Source organism: Malania oleifera, chromosome 12 (genome assembly GCF_029873635.1).
Source record: "Malania oleifera isolate guangnan ecotype guangnan chromosome 12, ASM2987363v1, whole genome shotgun sequence".
NCBI classification, from domain to species: Eukaryota; Viridiplantae; Streptophyta; class Magnoliopsida; order Santalales; family Ximeniaceae; genus Malania; species Malania oleifera.
Window position 1 is genome coordinate 19,770,228 of NC_080428.1, and position 6,692 is coordinate 19,776,919.

The window sequence follows — 6,692 nt, forward strand, 5'->3', positions numbered from 1 at the left end:
ATGTTTGCTTAGGGTTCTGGAAATGCTTTGAATATTCATATTGCAAATACATTATCTTGAAATCAAAGGTCTCACTCTCACATACACATATTGACACACATAATGTTGAGAGTTAACACATTGGTTAACGAAATCTCACCTGAGCATTAAATTCTTATCATCTGTGAATGCATATTCATTTGGGCTATATTGTGGTATATATCTGCTTATGTTAGAAGCATTTGAATTGTACACAAATTTCATATTCATTGATTGTATTCCGAACATGGCCTGAAGGGGTATTGATCTTGCCCATAAGAATCAGTTGTTAGGGCCTTCTCCACCCCGCAAGGAGAGTTTGTAAAGGTTGAGATCAGCCCTGGAAATTTGACCTAGTTGTAACCAGTGCTGTTCCACCCATTAAGTGAGCAATAGTGGTAATCCTCAGGCTTGCGTGCTGAGGCGAGGACGTAGGCACGTTTGCTGAACCCTGATAACATATTCGATGTCACCATTACTCTTATTGTTTTATATTCTGCTTATTGCTTGATTTAATTTCTTTTCTAAATATATATTGTGACCGATGCAAACTGCAAGTGCACAGTATCGTAGTTTTATAATATAATGATGTGTAGAGTATCGTCCTCAAGGATTGATGTCTTAATTTTACCAAGTACCAAAATTTTACTAACCTTGATTTTATTTAGAAAAATTAATAATTTTAGACTGCGAAATTTAAACAAAGCTACTTTAAATAAACTATCCAGGAGAATTTAAAACTGGATGCCGCGTATCAAATTACTGATGGTGAAAACTTCTAGGAAACCGATTTCACCTAATTTCTCACTATGCTTTACTCATTTAGCTAATTCGACTTCGTTTTCTTTGTTTGTTAGCAAATCACCAATTTTTCCAAAAGCCTCTTTCGATAGTCAATCAGAACCTATTCTTGTTTATTATTTAACATAAGAGTATGCAAATTAATAACGCAAGAATGCATTAAGACCCTCAATTTTTAAAGCTACGTAGGTTCATACAAGTCTTTCGATCTCTATATTTACCTACGCTGAATTATCCAAGATCTATCCTATAATCCCCCCTTTCGGTAGCAAATCACAAGACTAAAATCATTTAATTAATGGTCAGTTAATTAAAAGCATTAGGCACAGAATAACTCAAACAAACATTAATGAAAATTACTTTAAATTAGCATCAAAGAGTAAGCATAATTCGAAACTAGCTACATCGCTTTCCTATAATACAAAAATTTAGTTCATTTCGAAAATTAAATCCAACATAACAGATTTAACCATATTTTCTTCTATTTTGAGAGTACGGGAAAGATCAACACTCGCAGCACCGCCGTCGTGCGTCACGAACACCCCAAACACCGCCGTTGTTCGCCGCCTTCTGATTCTGAAAAGATATTATTTTTGCATTTTTCCAACTCTCATTTGCTGACTATGTGTGTATCTTCGCAGCACCCCCAAAAAAAAACCACAAGAAAGCTCCCAAAAAATAATTTTTCAAAAAAATTGTGTGTGGTCCGGCCTCCCTCCAGTGTCTCACCAAAAAAAATAATTTCTTTTTTTCTCCTGTATGGTGCGGCCTTAATCTCTAGCCCCAATGCACGCTGCCCCCTCTTCTCCCGTCCAAAACAACCCTTATTGCTGCCCTAGCCTCCCTTCAATAAGAAAACCCAAAAAAAAATGTCTCCATTTACTTTCCTTTTCTTTCCTTTCTTTCCTTTTCTTTCTTTCCATTGTGTCCCAATGCCTCAGCCAGTGCATGATCACCCGGCCGCATAGCCAGATCACATCTCATTTTTTTTTTCTTTTTTTCTTTTTTTTTTCTTTTTTCTTTTTTCAAAGGTACACGAACAGCCCTCCATCTTCAAGACCGATTTCAACCCCTCTATAGCCTTTATCTCTCAAAGATCAAAACTTAAAAGTTGTAGAGCTCTTTGTCAGCTTTTTCTAGAATTTTGAATTGTCTCGATTGGAGCTTGGATGAGAAAGTTACACCCAAATTACGAAGAATTATCGAAATAGTCCACAAAACGGCGTATGGTAACTTCACGTCTGATTTCAACCTTGATGCAGCCAGTATTTTGCAAAATGTAGAACTCAAAAATTGTATATCGTTTTCTTTTCTTTCTATGGCATCTTGAATCATCTGAATTGGAGGTCGGATGAAAGAGTTATGCACAGATTGCAAAGTACCATTGATTTTTAGCTTCCAACAGTTGCTCTGCAATAAAAAACACCAAGATTTCGTACATACTCAATAAAATTCAAATTTTATAGATAGAACACAATGTTAGAATATTGAGAATAATTAAGCATTTAAATAAAAAATATATAATTCACAATGCATAAATTAAAGCACCTAATTACGCAATTTAAGCGCGTAATCACACCCCCCAACTAAAGTTTTGCTAGTCCCTAGCAAATAATGTGAATGCGATTCAGGGTGGTGTCATACCAATTTCAATGAATGAATACACATGCAACACAACCATAACCTTCACATACAAGAATATCACCAAATTAAACAGAAGCTCATTTATACACACTGCACGCAACTCCGAAGTAAGTCATTCATGCAAGTCTCATCATTATATAGGCATTAAGAACAGTAAACTCACGTAAAATTTACCAACGAGCATAATTCAGAGTTAATGTAGCCATATAAATTCGAGTATAAATAGGCGAAGTCTCGAAGCATGTGTAATGTGTGTGACTCGTTACACTCAGGATATCTGTGGACACCTAAAGAACTATCGCTTTGACTCGGCCTAATTGATATACCCTAAAAAACACTCAAAAAGGATGGATTCACTCATCGTATGTGAGGAGGAGTGTCATGATCAAACATCCCACATACTGTAAGGAACAAACGCTAAATGCACGGAATGGACTAGTCTGAAAAGGATCCAGCCTATTTAGGAGATGTCGGGTCCTTCACCCTAGCATCTTCTCACCTACTCACCATGTCCAACCAAGACCACCCTAGATCAACTTATTCACAAACTAGGCGTGAATACATCTGAGGCATTAGGCGGGTAAAGAGTCTTCATACGTGGAGAACATGTGTCGTGTCCCTGACTTTTGTTGTAGTTGTGTGGAGTAGAATCTTTCACCTCTTCTGGGGTATTTCTATTTCTCTTTTTCTTTCTTCTGCTCATTTTTTAATTTCCTTCTTTTCATGGTCAATTAGGATAATCATAATACTTATTTATTGTTTTCATACCACCCATGTGCATTAAGCTCGAACAAGAGTCCATGAAATAAGTCTATTTCTAAGGGTGGCTCAACCTTCACATCTTGAGTAAGCTACAAGACCTAGGTTTCTATCTCCCCACTAGATGTCACCTCTAGGTTAGCAATTCAAAAACCAAGACTAGTGTACAAAGAATATAAAAAAAAAATAGGGAAAGTTGAGTTTCATGAACTCTGAGTTGACGTCCAAACCTCAAAAGAATGATAAATGGCTCAATAGTACCATAAATGGCTTAATAGTACCTCACAAGGTGTCACAGTCGCCACGGGTGCTCTCTCAGTGTTCACTAGGAACCCTAAGTGCTACAAGTCATGTGAACATGTATTTTTTTAAGCCTCAAGAGATACCATGTAGATATAAGAGTTTATATAGCTAGATTAACACAATTGAACTACCAACCAACTTTTAATGAGTTACGGTTCCTAGTTTAGCCATATAAATAGAAACTACACATAAATTACCCAAGTGTGTACTCCTAGGTTATATGCAAGTATATGAAGGGCATAAGTAGTGTCACGCATGGCCTAATCATCCATATTCACACATTTTTTTTCAATGTTATTCAAAAATGAGAAAGATTGAATAAAAGAAAGAAACTTCCCCGACTTATTGGTGAATCCGTAGAGGAATTAAGTTTTCAGCTCTGTACTCGTGCCAAATAAACCTGCATCAAAATTCTAATTTATTCAAAAGTGCATAGATAAATTAATAAACTAATAAAGATAAAAGAAATAAACAAAATAAAAACTCTTTGGGTTGCCTCCATAAGCGCTTGTTTTAACGTCTCCAGCTAGACGTTTCAATCTTCATCAACCAGGATCTCCAAGAGGAATAAATGCACAGTTCCTCTCCATTTGTTCTCCATAATAGTGCTTCAATCTCTGACCATTAACTCTAAATATATTCCCTGGGAAGAGTTTTAATTGTGACTTGAAGAGTAGAACCTGTTGTCCTCAAGCAAACTCACGCCTGATAATCTGTTTTTCATGCCACTTCTTCGTTTGCTCTTTGTAAATTTTTGCATTTTTATACGCATCACTCGAGAATGCATAGCGAAGATGCTCAGGGAATTGTTTCAACTCTGGAGATATAGGTTGTTGCATCTTTTCTTTAGAGATTACAGAATCCTTCTTTGCTACCATAGGTTCTAGCCTCCCCACACGCTACTGTGTTGTAATCTGCTGCAAGGATCGTTCTAGGTGATCAGCTTGTACATCTTTTTGAAAGACTTTTTCTACACCTTGCTGAATGACATCACTCGAAATCAAGTGCTTGGATCTTCTGGGAATCTCATGTCTTGGTAGATGTTGAACATAACCTCTTCCTTGCCCACTCTCAATGTTAACTCACCCTTTTGAACATCAATTAAAGCCTTTCCAATGGCCAAGAATGGTCGGCCAAGAATTAGTGGGACTTCTTGGTCTTCCTCCATATCTAACACCACAAAATCAGCAGGAAAGATAAATTAATCCACTTTTACCAATACGTCTTCTATGATTACACGTGGATACTTGATGGATCGGTATGCTAGTTGTAAAGAAATGGTTGTTTGTTTCATCTCTCCAAGTCCCAATTTACTGCAAAGAGAAAGTGGCATAAGATTAATACTAGCACCAAGATCACACAAAACTTTATCAAAAAATAAATTTCCAATAGTGCAAGGCAAAGTAAAACTCCCTGGATCTTTTAATTTTTGAGGCAATTTCTTTTAAAGAATAGCACTATACTCCTCGGTAAGCTTCACTGTTTCGAAGTCCTCCAACCTTCTTTTCTTTGAAATGATCTCCTTCAGGAATTTGACATAGTTTGGCATTTGTTCCAAGGCATCTGCAAAAGGAATATTTATGTGAATTTTCTTTAAAATATCCAAAAATTTAGAAATTTGCTTATCTAACTTTTGCTTTTGAAAGCATTGAGGATAAGGAAGTGGAGTAGAGAGAATATGAGGATTGTCTCAGGAAATGAAATTGCTGGAAGCGTGTCCGTCTCTCGTGGTGTATCATCCACAATCTCCTCTTCTTCCCCTTTATTCTTGCTTCGACCATTCTTTTCAGGTGTAGGTGTGGACATGGTTTCCTTTGCTGGTGATTTCTCAATTTCTCTTCCACTCCTAAGTGTGATGACGATGCATTGTTCCTTAGGATTCACTTCTGTGTTGCTAGGAAAAGTTCCTCTCTGTTGGGTATTTATTGTCGTGGCCAGTTGCCCAATTTGTATTTCAAGATTCTTCATGGCGGCTCCCATGTTGTTACAATGAGTCTTGATGTTGTCCAACCATGAATCAGTCTTTTAAACCTGGCTTTTGTCTCCTCAACAAAAGATATCATGGCATCCTCCAGTGACATCTTCTTCTCACCTTGATGACTATCAAGTCCTGGACGAGGTTGCAGCACATTTCTTGTATTTCCATAAGACAAATTCTCATGATTTCGAAGCCCTGGATGGTAATATTGTGGCAAAGGATCACCACAATAATTGTAGTTTCGATTGTTGATGTATTAAACATGTTCTTGACTCGCTCCAATGCTCGAATTTGTCCTACTTGAAGCTGCCACATATTCTGCACCTTATGGTATCCTCTGGGTTGTCAAAGATGAAATCTGATGAGACAGAGAAGCAACTTGAGCTGAAAGTGTAGCAAACGGCTCCAATTCATGAATTCCACCAACTTTCTTAGCCATAGTTCTTTCAGTTGACCATTGATAGTTATTTGAGGTCATTTCTTCCAAAAGAGCAGTAGCACCCTCAAGTGTCTTTGACATCAATGTTCCCCCAGATGCAGCATCAACTAAAGTCTGTGTTTGCCCATTCAACCCATTATAGAACATCTGAATCTGCAACCAATTCGGTAATCCATGTTGTGGGCAGCGTCGAATCAAATCTTTATACCTTTCCCATGCTTCATAAAGTGATTCAAAATCATGTTGCTTGAATTGACCAATCTCACTCCTAAGTTGAGCTGTTTTTGCAAGTGGAAAGAATTTAGCCAGAAATTTTTCTACCATGTCCTGCCAACTAGTGATACTCCCAGGTTGTAGCGATTGTAGCCAACCTCTTGCTTTGTCCCTCAAAGAGAAAGGGAATAATCCCAGTCTAATGGTGTCTTTAGTAACATCATTGATCTTCACAGTATCACAAATCTCCAAAAACATCGCCAGATGAATATTGGGATCATCAAGTGGCGATCCACTAAATTGGGCCTACTGCACCATGTTGATTAATGCGGGGTTGAGCTCAAAATTGTTGGCATTAATGGGCTGGCGTTTGATACCCGAATAGTTGTCATTCACAACTGGTCGCACATAATCCTTCAGGGCGCGTGACTGCACGTTATCTTGTCCGTTCTCCATGGCTAATACCCTATTTTTCCTTAGTGCTCTAAGTGTTCTTTCAATCTCCGGATCAAAAGGAATAATGGCACGGTTTCTAGC

At 37.6% G+C, this 6,692-nt stretch overlaps 1 non-coding gene across 1 annotated transcript; it reads left to right on the top strand.

Moving 5' to 3' along the window:
• Nucleotides 1-6,111: 6,111 nt before the first annotated feature.
• On the top strand, nt 6,112-6,218 carry LOC131145339 (small nucleolar RNA R71). The gene has a single exon (XR_009134122.1). It is a non-coding gene; the product is annotated as a small nucleolar RNA R71 (small nucleolar RNA).
• Nucleotides 6,219-6,692: the final 474 nt, after the last annotated feature.